The 22905-nt window shown below is 36.7% G+C and overlaps 1 protein-coding gene and 1 long non-coding RNA gene across 4 annotated transcripts in view; one reads left to right on the plus strand and one right to left on the minus strand.

Annotated features, from left to right (window-relative positions):
* Positions 1-22905, plus strand: part of LOC115223138 — a 260373-nt gene that overhangs the window by 102310 nt on the left and 135158 nt on the right. The gene's annotated exons all lie outside the window — the stretch shown is intronic.
* On the minus strand, positions 152-22089 carry LOC118767405. Its single transcript, XR_005003325.1, has 3 exons — positions 21837-22089; positions 11875-11879; positions 152-167 (listed from the first exon to the last, which is right to left on the minus strand). It is a non-coding gene; the product is annotated as an uncharacterized LOC118767405 (long non-coding RNA).

A 22905-nucleotide genomic window follows, 5' to 3' on the forward strand; every position in this document is an offset into this window, starting at 1 on the left:
CTGCAATATAATCAATATCCTCGCCATCGTTGCGAAATCATCATCATCATCATCGTCATTATCACCTTGTTATTGTTTGAACACCTCATTTTCAATTATGTTTCCTATGTAGGTACGAATGCATGTATGTAAGTATAACGACACACACACACACACACACACACACACTTCCAGGTACACATACTCATACATGATAAAGTAATTATTAATAGTTTCCAGATAATTAGGCTTCACACTATTCTAGAATACAACCATTTTTATCCCCTTTCTGTAACTTTTTTATTTTTGTTATCACTTTCCATTTATACATATATCTGGTTTTGAAGGAGTATATATATATTTATGAATATATATTTGCGATCAGTGAAAAAACATCCATTCTAACGATAAATATTACTTTGCAAGTATTATAAATTAGAAATGTAAAACAGTTGTACCTCTTGAAATTGATATTCAGCACACATCAATAAATGATATGGTGTGTGTGTATTAATATATACATATATATATATATATATATATATATATATATATATATATATATATATATATATATATATGTTTATAAAATATATATATATATATATATATATATATATATATATACACACACCCACACACACACACACTTATATATACACATACATGCATGCATATATATATACACACACATACATACATATATATGTAATCTATATACACACACGCACATATATATAAACATACATATATATACCTCTTTACTCTTTTACTTGTTTCAGTCATTTGACTGTGGCCATGCTACAGCAAGACCTTAGTCGAGCAAATCGACCCCAGGACTTATTCTTTGTAAGCCTAGTACTTATTCTATCGGTCTCTTTTGCTGAACTGCTAAGTTATGACACAAACATATACACACACATACATACATACATATTTACGACAGGCTTCTTTCAGTTTCCGTCAACCAAATCCACTCACAAGGCTTTGGTCAGCCCAAGGCTATAGCAGAAGACACTTGCCCAAGGTGCCACGCAGTGGGACTGAAACCGGAACCATGCGGTTGGTAAGCAAGCTACTTACCACACAGCCACTCCTACGCCTATAAAGATACATACACATGTACATAAACACACACACACATATATGTATATATATGGAAACTCCAGGGTGGTAAGCCACTAGTAGATTGGCTTCAATAAACAACTGTCCTCTAGATTACTACCCAAGAAGAGGGAACAATATACGAGGGAAAGTCAGAAATTATCTGCACTAAGGGATCAGACAAGCCTGATGCACAAAGTGGGAACAGTATTCCCGGCAACCTCCACCGCTGATGACAAGATTCAGCAAGCCTGAGAGATGGTCATGGCGAACCGGTTCACCATCACCATCTCTTGGATCACTGCTCTTTGTTCTTTGGTGCATGTTGCTAGTGGAGCAGCCATGATTACAATGTAAAGCCAGAAAGAGAAATAGCTTGATCAGGCTCAAACTTCAATCGCTTGACCACAACAGTACTAACTATAAGCATGCGGGCGCAGAAGGCAGTGTGACAATTATAACGATATGTTATATTTCTTTACTACCCACAAGGGGCTACACACAGAGGGGACAAACAAAGACAGAGAAACGGATTAAGTCGATTACATCAACCCCAATGTGTAACTGGTACTTAATTTATCAACCCCAAAAGGATGAAAGGCAAAGTCAACCTCGGCGGATATGTTATGGCAGCAAAAGTGTGGGTAATTTTTGACTGCCCCTCTTATATACATGTAGCTATGTGGTAAGAAGTTTGCTTCTCAGTTGCATGATTCTAGGTTCAATCCCACTGTGTGTCACCTTGGGCAAGTGTTTTCTACTATAGACTCAGGCTGATCAAACCCTTGTGAGTGAATTTGGTACTTGAAAACTGAAAGTAGCCTGTTGTACACACACACACAAACAAACATATATATATAATAAATTAATAAATAAAACATATGCATATATACATACATATATGTACGTACCTACCTCTACATGTATATATACACGCATATATGGGTACAGGACTCAAAAAAAACGTCAAACACAATGAGAAACGAAAACATAAACACAAAACCAAGGAACTGGACATTTTTCTTAAACAACAAAAAAATAGAGTACAGGACAAATAACACTAGGAAAATTCCCCTTCTTCAGTCGCCATAGTTTCATCTACCATGCGTTTCGAAGGTATATATATATATATATATATATATGTTTTCTGATATTGATTTCCTAAATATTAAAAAATATATATGTATATAATCGCTCATGTTAAATACATAAATACTTTAATGGTATTAATACTTTGATACAATAGAGCACTCAATATAAATTCAGTATATAATATTCTCACTGAATATATTTAACTAAAGATTTATATATATATATATATATATAAAGGATGTGTTATAATACTATTCCACTGCCAAACTAACAATCCAGTAATACTATACGACATATACAAAAACAGCCATGCCAACAATCCAACATACCTCCATCATCAGCTGCCCCACGGATATCATTATGGTTTCGACACCTGAGCAGTACCATTCAATCCAGCGGCGTCAACAGCACGAAAATAAGTGTTGTTTGGAAACAAACAAACCAAAGAATCCACAACTCCTAAACACATTTACCCTATGTACAACAGTATCGGTAAATAAATTCAATAAGTAAGTTACAACCAACTCCTAAATACGTAACTATAGTGACAACTCTATTAAGTCATGCAAAAATTATAATCCTTACCGTCTTCCGTAGTGTAATATGAAAGTAAAATCTTTATAACCACATTATTTTAATCAGTCAAGCAGGATTAAATACTAACTTTAATAAAACTACAACAAAGAGACATGTAAACCAATGTACATTGTATCGGTATTAATAGTGAACTGCTATAACTAAATTATATACTAAATTGCGACCAAACTTCCATACAAATAATAATCCCACCGGTCTTCCATAGATACTACTATAATGAAAGTTAAAGCCGTATAAAGATCGCTGCAAAACAAAACATGATTGAAAAGAATTTTACTAATATTTTTATGAGTGAAATACATTATTTCATCATTCAAAAGTTAATAATAAAACGCTACATACTCATTAATACATCACAAGCTATAATATAAAATTGCCAGTAACTAAACATTAAACATTAAATTTCATTAAATAGGAACTAATAACACACACACACACACATATATGATATTCCAAGTAGATAAATTTCGGATCTTTTCGGTTTGAACGGCAGTTTTTAACATAATTTCTAGGCGCAGGAGTGGCTGTGTGGTAAGTAGCTTGCTAACCAACCACATGGTTCCGGGTTCAGTCCCACTGCGTGGCATCTTGGGCAAGTGTCCTCTGCTATAGCCCCGGGCCGGCCAATGCCTTGTGAGTGGATTTGGTAGACGGAAACTGAAAGAAGCCTGTCGTATATATGTATATATGTGTATGTGTTTGTGTGTGTGCGTTTGTCCCACTAGCATTGCTTGACAACCGATGCTGGTGTGTTTACGTCCCCTTAACTTAGCGGTTCGGCAAAAGAGACTGATAGAATAAGTACTAGGCTTACAAAGAATAAGTCCCGGGGTCGATTTGCTCGACTAAAGGCGGTGCTCCAGCATGGCCACAGTCAAATGACTGAAACAAGTAAAAGAGTAACTAAAAAATTTTAAACTTCGTATACTGGTAGAATGTGTTTATAAAACATCTTTTTCTCTTGGCTTTATTGAGAAAATTCTATGGTTTGTAAGAAATTTGTTGTTTTTTTTTCTTCAATTTCTGCAATTTCAACCAATCAATGACGTCTATTGAGGTGAAAACATTCTTTGCCGTATGAATATGTCCCTCGTTTAAGAAACAGATTGGGTTTATTTACATTTGTGAAGAAAAAGATACCCTTCCCCCCCAACCCTAACTAACCCTAACCCTAAAAGAGATTGAAATGCAATAGATCGATTCTAGGGTCATAATTATGGGTGGCCATTTCATATGACACCGCTAGAAAAAACTGCTGTTCAAACCGAAAAGATCTCCAAGGATGGTTCTTTCGGCATTCTTTCGATATAACTCGACAAAATGAAAACAGTTCATTTCGGGTATTTCCGTGGGTTGTGGAGTATAGATGTAACGAAATTATGCCAGCAATGTCTCATTTTAAACTTGAAGAAAAAAAAGCCTTGCATATTTGTTCTTACCTGTTTCATGTGTGTATGTAAAATCCGCATCATCATCATCATCGTTTAACATCCGTTTTCCATGGTAGCATGGGTCGGACGGTTCGATCGGCGTCTGGGAAGCCAGGAGGCTGCACCAAGCTCCAGTCTGATCTGGTAGTGTTTCTACAGCTGGGTGCCCTTCCTAACGCCAACCACTCTGTGAGAGTAGTGGGTGCTTTTTATGTGCCACCGGCACAGGTGCCAGGGGAGGCTGGCAATGGCCACGATCGGTTGGTGCTTTTTACGTGCCACCGGTACGGAAGCCAGTAAAATCAGAATCAAACTGTCATTTGCTTCCACGGAAATACCCCAAGCGAAATGCTTTGATTTTGTCGAGTTATAGCGAAAGAATGCCGTTCTTTCTAATGGTGCTGTGTTTGGTAATCTACATTCAGCTCTCATCTGATGTTCCAGTTTATTACATATGTTTCTATCGCAACAATCACATATTCTTAAGTATTCATATGCAGTAATTTAGGCATTGGTACGATCTCTTCAGAGTAAAGAAATGTGACATTGTTTGAAGAGGAATTTTCCTCCTCAATTCGTTTGAATTAGATTTGGTAGCAATAACAAGCTCTGAACATTCTTCAATGAGATATTTGCCTAAGTCACTGCATAAGAATATGCAACAATTTGCTATTAGTGATACTGAAACACGTGTCGGACTTTTATTCTAATTGGTAATAAACAAAAAGTTTGAATGTTCTAATTCTTCATTCTGCTCATTTTAATATATATATATATACATAGGACAGACACAGAAGAACCGTAATTATTCATCAGTTATTGACCAAAAAATACTAATATATATATATATCATCCTCATCACCATCATCATCCTTCAATGTTTCTTTTCCATGCTGATATATATATATATATATTAGGGTGGTGAGCTGGCAGAAACGTTAGCATGCCGGGTGAAATGCTTAGCGCTATTTCCTCTGCCGTTACATTCTGAGCTCAAATTCCGCTGAGGTTGGCTTTGCCTTTCATCATTTTGGGGTCAATTAAATAAGTACCAGTTACACACTGGAGCCAATGTAATTGACTTAATCCCTTTGTCTGTCCTTGTTTGTCCCCTCTTTGTTTAGTCCCCTGTGGGCAATAAAGAAATAGATATGTGTGTGTGTGTGTTTTTGTCTCCCACAACCATTTGACAATTGGCATTAGTATGCTTATGCCCCTGTAACTTAGCGATTTGGCAGAAGTGACTGATAAAATAAGTACAAGGTTTATAAAATTAGTACTGGTGGTCGAAACTTTTGACTAAAATTGTTTAAGGCAGTGCCCCAGCATGGCCATAATTTTATGACTGAAACAACTAAAAGACAAAATATATATATATATGGTGCCATTCTTTTCAACCTTCCATGAAAATATGTCCAGTCAGAGGAAATATTACACAGAATCAAGTGAGGGTTGAAGACAGGGAAGGCATCCAGCTGTAGAAAATTACGTCAAATAATTTTATCTGACCCATGCAAGCATGGAGAAGTAGGCATTGAAATGATGCTGATATGTATATATAGGAAGGGCATCCAGCCATAGAAACATTGCCAGATCAGACCGGGCCTGGTGCAGCGTTCTGGCTTCCCAGACCCCAGTTGAACCGTCCAACCCATGCTAGCATGAAAAGCAGACGCTAAATGATGATGATGATGATGATGTGTGTGTATGTAAATGATACCCATAAATTGTAGTTGTGGTTGTCACTGGTACCATGTAAAGGGCACCTGTGAATCATAGTCAGGGTCACTGCTGGTGTCATGTAAATGGTACCCATGCTGATGGCACCCGTGCTGGTGGCATGTGAAAGTACCCATTGCACCTCTGGAGTGGTTGGCATTAGGAAGGGCATCCAGCTGTCGAAACATTGCCAGATCGGATTGGAGCCTGGGGCAGCTCTCCAGCTTATTAGCTCCAGTTAAACCATCTAACCCATGCCAGCTTGGAGAGTGGACGTTAAATGATGATGATACATACATACATACATATATATATATATATATATATATATAGGTGCATGCGTGGCTGTGAGCAAGAAGTTTGCTTCCCAACCACATTGTTCCGGGTTCTGGGTTCAGTCCCACTGCGTGGCACCTTGGGTAAGTGTCTTCTATTGTAGCCTCAGGCTGACCAATGACTTGTGAGTGGATTGGTAAACGGAAACTGAAAGAAACCCATCATTTGTGTATATATATGTGTGTATATATATATATATATATATATATATATATATATACATATATATATATATATAACTGTATATGTATATATATGTGTGTATATTTATATATATATATATAAATGTATATGTATATATAGTGTGTGTATATATATATATAATATATATATATATATATATATATAGGGAGGTTTGGAGATGATGTACAGGTATATATTAGAAGAAATGAGGTACTCAGAAGATCGGATGGTTTATATTTACAGATATTTATTTGTATATTACATTTTTTATATATATATATCATATCACTTACATCATTAGCGCTTTCTCCCATTCTAGTGGGGTTTTCAAATCAAACTTAGTTTGATTTGAAAACCCCACTAGAATGGGAGAAAGCGCTAATACATGATATAAGTGATATGATATATATATAAAAAATGTAATTTACAAATAAATATCTGTAAATATAAAACCATCCGATCTTCTGAGTACCTCATTTCTTCTTATATATATATAATATATATATATATATGTAATGTGTGTATATATATATATATATATATATATGTATATGTGGTGTATATATTATATATATATATATATATATAATGTGTGTGTGTGTATTTTATATATATATATATATATATATATATACACACACATGCACATATATATGTGTACATATATATATATACACACACATGCACATATATATGTGTACATATATATTAATACATACACACACACATATGCATTAACGTGTAAATTAATATAATAGAGCGTTGGAAATGCATTAGATTAATACTGAAAACAAAGCTAAATGCTAAAAATAAGTTAATGGGTATTAATATTCTAGATGTTCCTGTAATAAGCAATAGCTATAACATTATCAGTTTAACACTAAATGAATTAACAAGAGTGAATAGGAAAGAAGGGAAAATATTAATTACTGCTACAAAAGCCCCACCCAACTCGCAGCACATAAATATTATATTTATCTTTAATACAGAGAGGTTTTGTGCTGCTTGAATATTAATCCAAAATAACAACGTAGGACTAAAGAAATATCTAACAGAAATAGTTACAAAGCATGAATTAAAAGAACGATGTAGCTTTTTGTTTCCAGGGAAGCCAATCAATATAAATGAGAGGCTGATGTAAAAGACAATTATGAGAAAAATGGGAGAAAATAAGAAGGAAATGAATTTGGAAAGCAGAAAATCAAACTGAAAATGGTTTCACCAAATGTTTGATGATGTGAAGACATTGGCAAGGAAAGCTTCTTCATGAGAAAACCGAATTTGAGAGGAATAGATAAAGTGGATTAAAACACTTGGCATGGATTTAGAAACTGTGGACTCAAAACTCAAAACTAAGGGTTTTGATCATGACACAAGTCCAAGTCCTTGTCACCAGAAATTATGAAAGGCAGCGAGCTGGTAGAAACGTTAGCACACCGGGCAAAATACTTAGCAGTATTTCGTCTGTTTTTATGTTCTGAGTTCAAATTCTGCCGAGGTCGACTTTGGCTTTCATCCTTTCGGGGTCGATAAATTAAGTACTAGTTACGCACTGGGGTCGATATAATTGACTTAATCTATTTGTCAGTCCTTGTTTGTCCCTTCTATGTTTAGCCTCTTGTGGGTAGTAAAGAAATAGGTATGTCGTCTGTTTTTACATTCTGAGTTCAAATTCCGCCAAGGTCAACTTTGCCTTTCATCCTTTCGGGGTCGATAAATTAAGTACCAGTTACGCACTGAGGTCAATGTAATCGACTTAATCCCTTTGTCTGTCCTTGTTTGTCCTCTCTGTATTTAGCCCCCTGTGGGTAATAAATAAATAAGAAATTATGGTAAACATGTAATGAAGTGGAATGTGAAAAAAATTAACCACAGAATATGTAGATGTGATAAAGAATCAATCAGTCATATTGGCTCTGGATGGTAAATTTATAAGTCCAGCACTATATATATATAAAATTTACTGTTTACAAAAGTTGGGATGCATGGTGTTTAGTTCTTCAATAAATGAAAAATGCATTAAATAGACAATGATAGCTAAAAGACATACACATAGGACAGACACAGAAGGACCCTAATTCTTCATCACTTACCAACCAAATGGTTATGCTCAGTTTCATGCCTTTAATAATAATACTGAGAAATTTGTATATCAACACCCTGAGCATTCCACAGACATGCGTACCCTTAATGTAGTTCACTGGGGACTTTAGCGTGACACAGGATGTGATAAGGCTGGCGCTTTCTATGAAATACAGTTACTATTCATTTTTGCCAGCTGAGTCGACTGGATCGATGTGAAATAAAGTGTCTTGCTCAAGGACACTACGCCTCAATGGGAATTGAGCTCACGACCTTATTATTGTTAGCTGAATGCCCAAACCACTAAGCCACGCACCTTCACTTGGCTACGTGCCTTCACCCCCCCCCACATATATATATATATATATATATATCTATTATATATATATATATATATATATATACACACACACTTTATTTGTGGGTTAACAAGGCAACCAATGGTTTCATGTGAGGTGATCTTCACAATTGTTCAAGTGTACTCATTTCATGTTACTCATTGTATTCATGAACAAATGGAAATTAGTATTAGTACTCATCTACATTTTGGATGAGACCCTCATCGTTACCATCATCGTTGAAAATGTTTATATATATTACACCTATAGATATTTCTTTTGTTATTAATAATCAACAAAAGTTACAGTGTGTTTGTATATGTATGTGTGTGTATATACATAATATATAATATATATATATATATATATATATATATATATATATATATATACATTATTGGTGTTAGGAAGGGCATCCAGCCATAAAAGCCATGCCAAAACAGACACAGAAGTCTTGTGCAGGGTTCTGCCTGGCTAGTTCCTGTCATACTGTCCAACCCATGCCACTATGGAAGGAGTACGGAGGATGTTAAACAATGATGATAATGATATATATATGTGTGTGTGTGGTGGTGTATATATATATATATATATATACACACACACACCACAGACACAGACACACACACCCACACATACATATGTGTGTGGTGGTGGTGGTGGGGAAATTGGTAATGAACAATGAATTCAAGAGCAAAAACAAAACCAACAAAAGTCAAACGGATGTACAAAATTAATATATTAGCTTCATGCTTTATGAAAGTTATATACATACATATATATATGTATATGTATATATGTATTAGATTTTTATGTGCATATGCATATTTATGAGTTTGTGAGTGTGTTTGCGTGCATCTTTACCAAGATACATCTAATAATACTGTTTACAAACCTATCCAACTTGTGTTGGCATCGGAAGAAAAAAAATGGCACCAAAATATGAAGAAGATGCTGATACTGATGATGATGATGGCAATGATGATGATGATGATGATGATGATGGTGGTGGTGGTGTTGGTGGAGTTAATGGTACTGGGTTTTTTTTTTTTTTTGCATAGAAAACATTGACTGCGTTTATGAGTCCGCGTATACCTGTGCAGATGTACGCAATATAGTACAATACACTTTATGTTTATCGATGTATGGATTTGTATCTGTGCGTATATCAGTTTGTGTACATAACACTGCGTGTTTATGAATAAATGTATATGCGTGTGTGACTGTACACAAGTGTCCGTGTAAGGATGTGTGTGTGTGCTTATTAGGGTGTTTGTACATATGTGTATGTGTGGTGTATGCGTGTGCATATGTGTGTGTATGCCTATATGCATGCATGTATCTATGTATGCATCTGTATGTCTTTGTTTATATATGAATGCACACATTTGATAAGTTCGTACATATGTATTTATTTGCATATTTGTGTTTCCGTGTATGTAGGTATGTATGTATGTGTGTGTGTGTATGTATTTAACGTATATATAAGTATGTGTGTGTATTTATGTAAATGTATGCATAAGTATGTATGTATGTTTGTATGTAAATGCATGTATGTATGTGTGTGTAAGTATGTATGTATTTATGTATATGCATGTATATATTAGTATGCGTGTGTGTATTTAAGTAAATGTATGTATGTGTAATCAGGTATGTATCTATGTAAATGCATGTATGTGTATGTATGTATGTGTATGCATATATGTGTGTGTATGTATGTGTAAGTATGTATGTATGTATTTATGTAAATGTATGTGTGTGTGTGTATATTTATGTAAATGTATGTATGTGTAAGTATGTATGTATGTCTAAGTATGAATGTATGAACGTATTTACTTATGTATATGTATGTCTATGTATGCACTAGTCTGTGTTTTAATGTGTGTATTTAAGAGTATTTTCATAATAAACACACACACGCACATTCACACACACACGCACACATGCACGTGCGCGCGCACACACACACACACACACACAGAGCTGCATGCAAGTCTTATTGTAGAAATTTCTAATATTGGTGCAAAGTCACACAAAATTTCAAGGTAAAACAGGTGCTAATTATTTAATCAACCCCAATACCTTACTGGTACTGCATGTGTATTGAATATAATATATGTATATATATATATATATATGTGTGTGTGTATGTGTGTGTGCATGTATGTTTTCATATTTATATGTATGTATGCATATATATGTGTGTGAGTAAATTGGCGAAATGTCATGAATATGCCTGTACATGTGTGTGCATATTTATGAGTGCATGCATGCATATGTATCTGCGTATGCTTGTATGTATGTATGTGTGTGTGTGTAAGCTGTTAAAGAAGGATGTGTGTGTATTCATATGCATGATGTGGTGGCTGTGATTGTGAGGAGAGGGGGAAGATGAAGTGACAAGATAGGAATGTAATTCGGTTACATGCAACAGCATTCCACCATCATCCCCACCACCATCACCACCGCCACCACCACAACCGGCACCCCCTCCATTCCCCTCATCTGCATCTGCAGGTGTAGAAACTAACTGCTGCATATGATAAGACTGTTGCAGTGCGCATGCATGCAAGCGTGTGTGGTGCACGCATGTATATACATGCATTTACATAAATGTGTGTTTGTGTGTGTGTCTATATATATATATATATATATATCTGTATTTGTGTGTGTGTGTGTAGGGTCTGCAAACGTGTGTGAAATGACATCCTCCTCAACGATTATAGGTGCAAATCATAATCGTATTGGGCTGTTATAAAAGTAGATCAATTCTTGATGCTTAATTTAGTTTCACTTTCTTCTGTTTATCATGTTTTTGTTTCGTTTATTTTGCTTGTACATTTGTTTGTTTGTTTGTTTGTTTCGTTTGCTTATCTTTGCACGGTTCAACTCCTAATGAATGCTGAAGTTTCTTAATGAACAACTTGCTTTAGTTATTCTAACGACTAGTTGAGTTGAAGACTTAATGACTGCCTTTTTAAGTTAGCTCCCTAATGAATGTCTGAATGATTAACATCAACTTTGCTTTCTAATTATTGTTTACAAGCCAGCGTAAGAGCATCTAATGTGTGAGTCAATGTAGCAGCATCTTATGTGAGAGTCAATGTAAAAGAGTCTAATGTGAGAATCAATGTAAGACCATTTATTGTAAGAGCTAATGTAAGAGCAATTATTGAGAGAGTCTATGTAAGGGAGTTGAATGTGATAGTCAATGTATGGGACTCAATGTAAAAAGTGCCCAGTGTGAGAGTCAATGTAAGAGCATCAAATGTGAGAGTCAAAATAAGAGAGTCTAATTTGAGAGTCAAATTGTGAGAGCCAATGTAACAGCATCAAATGTGAGAGTCAAAATAAGAGAGTCTAATTTGAGAGTCAAAGTGTGAGAGGCAATGTAAGTCTCAAGTGTGAGAGCCAGTGTAAGAGTCAATGTCAGAGAATCTAATATGAGAATCAATATAAGAATGTTTCATGTGTGAGTCAATGTAAAACTATCTATTTTGGTCACTCAACCTGGCCCACTTGAAATAGCAGCCGAATTATCCTCAGAATCACAAAAACCTCATCTATATCATATTACATGAAAGAAAAAGACACATTAAAAGGACAGGATGGTCATGGCCTGATTGCTTTTGATCATAGGTCTGTCTGAGGATCTGTGTTGATCTGGTCTTAAACCATAAGAATAGTTCATTATGAAAATCTCTAGTAATGACTCTTTGGTTGAGAAACTTGCCTTACAACCTTGTGGTTCTAGGTTCAATATCACTGTCTGGCACCTTTGGTAAATGTCTTGTACTGTACTCCTTGGCCAACCAATAGCTTGTGAGCAAATTTGGTAGATGGAAACTGAGTGGAATCTTGTCATTTATAGTTCACTGACAATGTTCTTATTTTCCTGTCATTTATATATATATATATATATATATATATATATACATACATATATATATATATATATGCTTGTTCCTTCTCGAGCCATGCCTGGCTCATAGGGCTGGTTTCCCGGTTTCCTTGGCATATAGGTTCTTCCACCTGGATGGGACGCTGGTCCGTTGCACATGAACTGCATGATGCAAGAGGAAAGAGTGAGAGAAAGCTGTGGCGAAAGAGTCAGCAGAACTCGCCATTACCTTCTGCTGGAGCCGCATGGAGCTTTGGTGTTTCACTCATAAACACACACATCGCCCAGTCTGAGATTTGAACCCATGATCCTCGACTGTGAGTCTGCTGCTCTACCACTTGGCCATGTGCCTCCACTTTATATATATATATATATATATATATATATATATGTATATATATATATATATATATATATATATATATTCATGTGTGTGTATATCTGTGTCCCATACTCTGCTTGACACCTGGTGTTGGTTTGTTTATGTCCTCATAGCTTAGTGATTCAACAAAACAGACCAACAGACAAAAAGTATCAGATTTAAAAAATAAAATTAGCAAAATACTGAGGCCAATTCGTTTGGCTAAACCCCTCAAGATGGTGCCCCAGCATGGCCCGTGTCCAATGTCAGAAACAGCTAAAAGGCCAAAGCTATGTCTCTCCTTATTTCTTCATCTCTCCACTTTCAGGAAAGATTCTTAAAAAAAAAACCCAAAGAATTAATTCTTTGCTGCAAAAAAATATGAGAAAAAAAAGAGAAAAAAGCAAGAAAAAAAAAAGAGATCACCACCAAAATAATTTCTTTTTACATAATCTCTTGGGAAAAAGTAAAACATGAGATATCTTTATTTTCCAATTGATTTCTTGAACTCAGTCACATGCAATCAATGGATGAGAAAATTCTATTGAATTTAGAAGAGATGAGGGGAAAATAGAAGTTATGATGTAGTCTTTGGTGCTTGCTTCATTTAAACAGGGATTTCTTATAGAGTTAGTCACAGTCCTAAATTTATTGATTTCTCTCGTGTGCACCGAGTCACAATTTTTGGAGGATGTGTTTTGATGATTCTTGCAGCCAGCTTCATTGGTTCCATGTTTTATTGATCCAATTTTTTTGGTGGGGGGGGGGGAGGAGGGATGGATGGATTGACAGGAGCTGGCAAGCCGAGGAGTTGATGTGAAGCCGTCTAACCCATGCCAGCAGCATGGAGGATGGATGTTAAATGATGAAATGATGATGATATGATGATGATGATGAAGATTATGATGATGATATGATGATGATGATGAAGATTATGATGGTGATGGATGTTAAATGATGATATGATGATGATGATAAAGGAGATTATGATGATGAAGATTATGATGATGAAGATTATGATGATGATGGTTGATAAATGATGATATGATGATGATGATGATGAGTACATCAACATAAAAAAATCAAATGGAAATTGTAGTGGTGATACCTGTGCCGGTGGCACGTAAAAAGCACCATCCGAACGTGGCCAATGTCAGCGCCACCTTGACTGGCTTCTGTGCCAGTGGCATGTAAAAAGCACCAACCAATCATGGCTGCTGCCAGCCTCGCCTGGCACCTGTGCCAGTGGTACGTAAAAAGCACCCACTACACTCACGGAGTGGTTGGCATTAGAACGGGCATCCAGCTGTAGAAACACTGCCAGTTCAGACTGGTGCCTGGTGCAGCCTCCTGGCTTCCCATACCCTGGTCGAACTGTCCAACCCATGCTAGCATGGAAAACAGATGTTAAACGATGATGATGATGATTTTGATTATGATGATGATGGATGTTAAATGAAAACATGATGATGATGATAATGATGATGAGGAATGACAATCACTGTTGACCTTGAGCTCTTTCGCTATTTCTCTGTTTGTTTTACTCTCTCAGTCACTCTCCTTTCTTTTCCAACTAAGGTATCCATGTATCTATTCTACATCAAAACACCTCCATCTGTCCCCTCTATACCCCTAATCTCTCAACTGGCACAAAATCACCCCGCCCTTCAATACTACTCCTCTGTCCCACTTGCGAGGATTTTGCTTTGCAAGGTACTTGGTGGCTTTGTCAGTACCCCAAGGTACTTGGTGACTTTGTCAGTACCAGTGTCGCACAAAAAGCAACCATGCTGGTGCCACGTAAAGAGCACCCAGGACACTCTGTAAAGTGGTTGGCGTTGGGAAGGGCAACCAGCTGTAGAAACTGCCAAAGCAGACTGTGGAATGTGGGGTGGTTCCTGGCTTTGCCAGCACCAGTCAAACAGTCAAATCCATGCCAGCATGGAAAGTATTAAGTGATGACGACGATGATGACAAACCTACACAAGTGAATGGGTGAAAAGCAAAGATGAATTTGAAAGAAGTTTTTTATTGAACCAGAACAAAATAGTAATTAAAGTGCTAGCACCACAAAAAGCTTCCAAAACATTCAATAAAGTGGTTGGCATTAAGAAGGGCATCCAGTCATAGAAACCGTGCCAGAACAGACGATTAGAACCTGGTGCAGCTCTTCAGCTTGCCAGCTTCTGTCAAACCTATTTCTTTACTACCCACAAGGGGCTAAACACAGAGAGGACAAACAAGTACAGACAAATGGATTAAGTCGATTATATCGACCCCAGTGCGTAACTGGTACTTATTTAATCGACCCCAAAAAAGATGAAAGGCAAAGTCGACCTCGGCGGAATTTGAACTCAGAACGTAACGGCAGACGAAATACGGCTACGCATTTCGCCCGGTGTGCTAACGTTTCTGCCAGCTCGCCACCTTTGGTCAAACCATCCAACCCATGCCAGTATGGAAAACAGATGTTAAGTGATGATGATGATGATGATGATGATGAAAGGGTTCCATAAATAAAAAAGAAAATAGTTGAGAACTATTGATCTCAATCAAGTAAAATATCTACGGATGTTGTCGGCATATTTAAAGAGACTTACTAGAACTGTAGGGCATGTGCATCACCCTGTGTTATCACTTATTAAATTAATCAAATCGCCTCTTCACTTAATGCAAATGAGACAAACTGGAATCTATTGTTTTGCACAAGGCTTCGTAATTAGTTGTTTCCACGAAAGGAAGGATGATTTAGAATGATTTGCTTCAGAGCTTTCTTTTTAATCTTTTCAATCAAGTGAGAAGGTTGTGCATTTGACCCTTTAACATTCAGATTTTTCTGTCAAATGCAATCCTTACTGACCCCCCCCCTTGAAATTGCTAGTCCTATGTCAAAAATTAAAAAGAATTACTACCAAAGCAGACCCTCATTAGCTTCTGCAGATTCAGGATTTCTGTAACCATATATATAATAATAGTAGTAGTAGTAGTAGTAGTAGTAGTAGTAGTAGTAGGGAATATAATTGCAGAACTTACAGGGAAAAATTCAATTTAACAATTTTAAATCAAATATATAATATATGTATATGATTTAGAGAAAAGCCACTATTAAACAATTCAATAAAGAAAGATGTTATTCACACCATATAGAAAACATATACTATAAAAAAAACCTTATTTTAAATCAATAAAGTACAATAAATAGTAAACAGTAGTAAAAAACTATTCGTGTTTCATGTCTATGTTTTCAAATAGATCAACATAATAAAATCAATTCGATTCAAAATTAAATCAAACTAAAATTAATTCTATTTAAAAATATAGTCACTCATCAGGTCTAAGATAATAAATAATAAAAAAAGTAATAATAGAATAAATGTACTTATCTTAACTTATACTAATTATCAAATAAATATATAAAAAATATGTGTGTTAACTATAAATAATCAAAAAATATTTAACAATATGTCTTAAAATAAAAATATAAACTTATCTTGTCGAAGGATTTTCATTATATATATATATATATATATATATATATATATATGTATATAATTATAAATAAGAGCAAAAGAAAAACATTTCTATGCCAATATGCTGAGAAATAGACTTTAATCATCAATCACCACATACAGTATACATCACTATAAAATACACTACTGATGAGGTGAAAAATCCATTGGATTGATCTCGAAATTGATCAATACAGAGGTAACGCATTTAAAAAAAATTCTGTTAGCTTGCTTTCCTCAATTCAGCATGATGTGTATTTTATAGTGATGTATATTGTATGTGGTGTTTGAGGATTTAAAGTCTATTTATCAGCATATTGGCATAGAAATTTTTCTTTCACCCTTATTTATAAATGTTTTAAAGGTATTTTGATATGCTGGCCACTTGATGAAATTTTTTGAAAAAATTTTATCCTATATGAGAAGTATGGGTGTGTGTGTGTGGATTGTTGGCAATTTTTTTCCCTGTCTTCCTTTTTTGGGGGGGACTTTCCTCTGTGCCCTGTTTCTGAAGAAGAGCCTTGCTTAAAATGTAAAGCACCCTTTCTTTCCTTTCCTGAGTGTCTCATTAATACCTTGCATGTACCACATTCTCGCATATATATGACAGGCTTCCTTCAGTTGCCGTCTACCATATCCACTCACAAGGCTTTGGTTGGCCCAAGGCTATAGTTGAAGACACATGCCCAAGGTGTCATGCAGTGGGACTGAACCTGGAACCATGTGGTTGGTAAGCAAGCTACTCACCATATATATATAAAGAATACGAAGGGTTTAGTTCACTAGTGACCTAAACGAATAGGTACACTGGATAAGTGCTATGGTTGGTTGACCCTTAGGTTCCAGATCACAGCTAAGGCAGGATCTGTGGATCCGTGTTAGGATTCTGTTATAGCGGGTGTATATTTTATTGGAGGAAAAATCAAAACCGAGGCAGAACCAAGTCATTTAGAATAATTTAATTTTAAGTCTTACAGCCGTTTCTGGGATAACCCAAGTGGAAGGTTAGCATGTCCATGCAGTGGGTATTCTATCATCAGAGACAAGGTATGAATATTTTAGATGGGGCAAATTTACAGTTTACAAGGAATAAAATTCACAGTTTATAAAGAATAAAATACAGCCTTTTTTTTACAATAAAAAATAAGAATGGTAAGATATTTTATCAAGGCATTAAATAGATAAGCCTTTATTCCATGTCAAACATTAAAAAAATGTGATGAGGTCATTTAAAACAAAATTTCTTATGGTAAATTTTCCTATGGCAAAAATGTATATGGTAAATTTTGCACCAATACTAGAAACATGGCTATATCTTCAACAACAGTAAAGGGTTCTATGAATTTTATCTATTATTTCCATTTGTTTGTCAACCAACCTGAAGAGTGTACTGGGTGCATTTTATGCGGGTAGCAGCAGTATTGAGATTGACTTGTACCTTGTGGTTAATAGTTCTTGCTATGATCTGTTTGTTAGTCCAAAGCAACATGACTGAGAGGATGAATAGAACATATATATATATATATATATATATACTAGCAGTATCGCCCGGCGTTGCTCAGGTTTGTAAGGGAAATAACTATAAAGCATTTTTAGAGAGTTATAGCCAAAAAATAGCAAAAAAATGGAAAAAAAATGATGGTAAATTTTTTTTTGAGAGTAAAAAAAGGTTGAGTTGCGTCCCCTAGACAGTCTGTGGTTTGTTTTTTTTTATTCTCGACCCCATATCGAATTTATCGATTTTTTTCAGAACTGGGGGAACTTTTCAAAATTTTCGCTGCGTTAGTTTTGAATTATGACATTGGGCTATGTGTGTGTCAAGTTTCATCAGAATCGGTTGAAAGCCGTGGTCAGAGTGAGGGTACAAGCAAACAGACACACAGAAACACGCACAGACAAACTGCCGTTTATATAGAGAGAGATATAGAGAGAGAGAGAGAGAGAGAGAGAGAAAGGGAGAGGGGCGAGAGAAAGAGCAATGACATCATGGGTTCTGACTAGGGGTGGGGTTCCTCAACAACAGCTATTGACAGAAAACCATTCCGTTTTTTAACATCAATGAACAATCAATATCGTTGCAGAACAAAACAACAGTTGTTCAATAGGATAAAATACATAATTATATAAGTAATAGGAGGTTATGAAAATTCTGGACAAAAGAATTTATTTGCTTCCATCCCCCCCCACACCTTTCCTGGGGGTGGGGCATTGTTTCTGACTTTTGCTCATTGTGAAATAACCAGATATTGAAATGGAAGTTAGATATTAAATTCTGCCCAACCACAAAACAACAAGTTTGCTTTCAGTTTGATAATTATATGTGTTGGTATCACACAAAAGCAACCTGTGCAGGTGCAAAGTAAGCAGCACCTGTGCTGGTGGCACATGAAAAGCCCCTGTGCTGGTGCTATATAAAAGCACCTGTGCTGATCAAAGTAAATGGCACCTGTGCTGGTGGCACACAAAAAGCACCTGCGCTGGTGTCATATAAAAAAACACCTGTACTGGTGTTAAATAAAAGCGCCTGTGCTGATCGAAGTAAATGTCACCTGTGCTGGTATCATATAAAAAAAGCACTTGAGCTGACGCTATATAAAAGCACCTGTGCTGATCAAAGTAAATGGCACCTGTGCTGGTGGCACATGAAAAGCACCTGTGCTGGTGGCACAAAAAAGGCACTTGTGCTGGTATCATATAAAAAGATACCTGTGCTGATGTAAACGGCACCTGTGCTGGTTGGTGTATTGTAAAAGGCACCTGTGCTGGTGGAACATAAAAGTCACTGGTGCTGGTGCCATCTAAAAAACACCCACTCTGTAAAGTGGTTGATGTTAGGAAGGGCATCCATCTGTATAAAGCTTGCCAAAACAGACAGCTGGAGCTTGGTGCAACTCTCTGGCTTGCCAGCTCCTGTCAAACCATCCAACCCATACCGGCATGGAAGACAGATGCTAAAGGATGATGATGATGGTGGTGGTGGTGGTGATGATGATGATGATTGTGCTGGTGGTGGTGGCAGTGGTAGCTCTGATGATGGTGATGATGATGATGATTATGCTGGTGGTGGTGATGGTGATTGTGGTGGTGGTGGTGGCAGTGGTGACGCTGATGATGATTGGTGGTGGTGGTGGTGGTGTTGGAGGCAGTGGCACTGTTGTCAGTAATGATGATGATGATGATGGTGATGATTTACTCAAGCAAAGTCTAATACGTCACTCTATTTTTCCTTTCACCTTTCTTTCTCGCGATTGTTTATTTATTTCTACCTTATCGAAGAATGCAGGACGGTTTGTGTGTGTGTGTGTGTGTGCGCGGTGTTGGAGCTAAGTTTCGCCTTTAAACCATCCTACTGTAAAGCAACAAAGTTTTCCTTAAATTCCACCCCTCTGCAACCAGCATCCTGCGAAGCAAGATAAGAGCAGATAACTTCATTTGTCTCCGTTTCAAGACCATTGACAGCCAACCTTGTCTCGTGTTAAGCATTTATTTCCTATCCTAATTCTGCTAATCTCGGTAGGAAGAAAGGTTAGATCAACTTTTCCCGCCCTCTTATATCCCTTCCTATCTCCAACGATAAAAAATAAAAAAAAAAATGCAAGAAATTCTCTTAAAAATTCCTTCTTAAATGACGAGAGAGAGAGATTTCGTATTTAAAGCAAAAAAAAAAAAAAAAAAAAAAAATTAATGGCCAAGGATTTAGTGAAATCTCTTAATTCCTGTGAAATAAATGAATAAATAAATAAATAAATAAATAAATAAATAAAGAATAAAAGAATAAATAAAACTTATGAAAGAGTGAAAGAATTGGAGAAGAATGAGCAGATTGGCTCTTTAAATGTTACAAAAGAATTTCTGGCATTTTTTGTTCGTCGCTTATTTTTTAATATTTAATTCAATCTGAAATTAAATATTTAAATTAATTCAAAAACATAATCAAAAAGTACTAAAATAAAATTTTAAAAATCATGAATCTATTTTTTTCCCTATTTTTAATTTTCTATTTTCTATTTTTTTTCTAGTTTTTTTTTTGCTGTAGAATCGAGAGTGTGATATTTATGTTTTTTTTTTTTTTCGTAATCCGTATTATTTTTATACACCTTCCCCGCTCCATCCATACACTACTACTTTTAAGTATTCAATGAATTATAGGTCATGTGGTTGAGTATTCCAAAGACGTGTGTACTCTTAATGTAATCTCCAGACAGAATCAATGTGGTAAAATCCATAACGGAATTGCATTTTTGAATTACAAAAGGTGAGAAAACCCTGCCCAGCTGAATAAAATCCAAGATATAAAGGCAGGTCCCTTATGTCCATGCTCACTGCCCTGCTCCCCAACAACCCATCTTCCTGACACCTTCCGACTCCTTCCCACCCACCCACTCACCATCAATGTTTTCCCTCCCACCCACCTGCATGCAATATGCCCCTGTTGAATTCCTTCTTCACAACATATCCTCCTAATAGCCCTACCTTTCCACCAATGCCCACCCATTACTCCCCGCCACTTCCAGCTACCACTCTCCTTTCCCACCCTTGTGACCTCACCCACTCACTCACTCACTCACTCACTCACCCTCCTCAGTCCCCTGTCCACTTCACTAATACATACTTCCCAGTAACTTAGGTATATGGGCCTTGTCCCTTCTTCATCACATCTTTACCATCTTCTCTCTCTTTTTCTGATATGGCCATGTTTCTCTTCTAATGCAGGACACATTGGTTGTCAAGTGATGGCGGGAGGACAAACACAGACACACATACACACACACACACACACACACACATGCCAGATCAGATTGGAGCCTGGTGAAGCCTCCAGGCTTGCCAGTCCTCTGTCAAACCGTCCAACCCATGTCAACATGGAAAACAGACAACGACAATGATAATATATATATATGATGATGATGAAATATAGGCACAGGAGTGGAGTGGCTGTGTGGTAAGTAGCTTGCTTACCAACCACACGGTTTCGTGTTCAGTCCCACTGTGTGGCACCTTGGGCAAGTGTCTTCTTCTATATCCTTGGGCTGATCAAAGACTTGTGAGTGGATTTGGTAGACGGAAACTGAAAGGAGCCTGTCGTATATGTGTGTGTGTGTCTCTTTGTCCCCCCACCATCACTTGAAGACTTGTTGGTGTGTTTATATCCCCGTAATTTAGCAGTTCAGCAAAAAAGATCAATACAGTAAGTACTAGGCTTACAAAAAAATACTACCTTTCACCAGCACACCTGGGTCGGCACTGCATGAACCACAGTGCTTTCTTTCCCTAGCATGCAGCTTCCTATCCCAGACATGTGAGCATGTACACAACAGCCAAACACCGCATCGCAGGAACTGTGAAGTATACAGTTCTATACAAGGATTTTTGTATTTTCTTTCATAAACTAGGTGGGTGGGTGGCTACTGACATTCAGGTTAAGGATTATATAATGTACAAATAATATAAAGAAAGAATTAAAGAAGAAAGGACTTATTATATCGAATGTTATCGATAACATCAAGTGGAAACGGGGGGGGGTGCTGCAGTTCTGCCGTGCCTGTACATGAGCTGCCAATGTCTGAGACAATAAAATTCTGCAAGACCTCCTTCAGATTTGAAGTATTCCGTATAAAACAATATCCTTTTCTTCACAACCTTGCTTGCCAAGCAGGTGGCCAGTCAGAATTAACTCTAAATTAAAAAAAAAAAGGAGAAAAGCACGGACGGCCACTCTTTTGATGTCTAAATTTCCAATGAATGAATGAATGAAAGAGCCTTGTTTTCTCGACTTAGAAATCGACTCTTTCTTCCTTGGTGGGATATTTCCAAAAATAAAACCCATAAAGACGTATATATATATATATATATATATATAGATCAGCCGAAAAGAGGGGCATCAATGAAAATAGGAAACATACTTGCTTGCTGAGGGGAACGGCAGAGGTAGGGGCTGGGGGGAGGGAAACTGATCCATCATCTGTCTTTCTTTCTTTCTTTCTTTCTCTCTCTCCCTCCCTCCCATTTACTGCATTCCTGCCCTACATATATTCCTCCTCCCCACCGCCCTCCCCCCGCACCCCCTCAGCTGCTCTCTACCTCTTTACTTCATATCAATCACTATTTCCATGATGATTAAGTCGTTACATTCTCAACTAAACTGCCTCTACATCGCCACCACCACCACCACTGTCGCCACCACCACCACCACTGTCGCCACCACCACCACCACTGTCGCCACCACCACCACCACTGTCGCCACCACCACCACCACCACCACTGTCGCCGCCGC

The sequence above is a fragment of the Octopus sinensis genome, linkage group LG2 (assembly GCF_006345805.1).
Source record: "Octopus sinensis linkage group LG2, ASM634580v1, whole genome shotgun sequence".
NCBI classification, from domain to species: domain Eukaryota; kingdom Metazoa; phylum Mollusca; class Cephalopoda; order Octopoda; family Octopodidae; genus Octopus; species Octopus sinensis.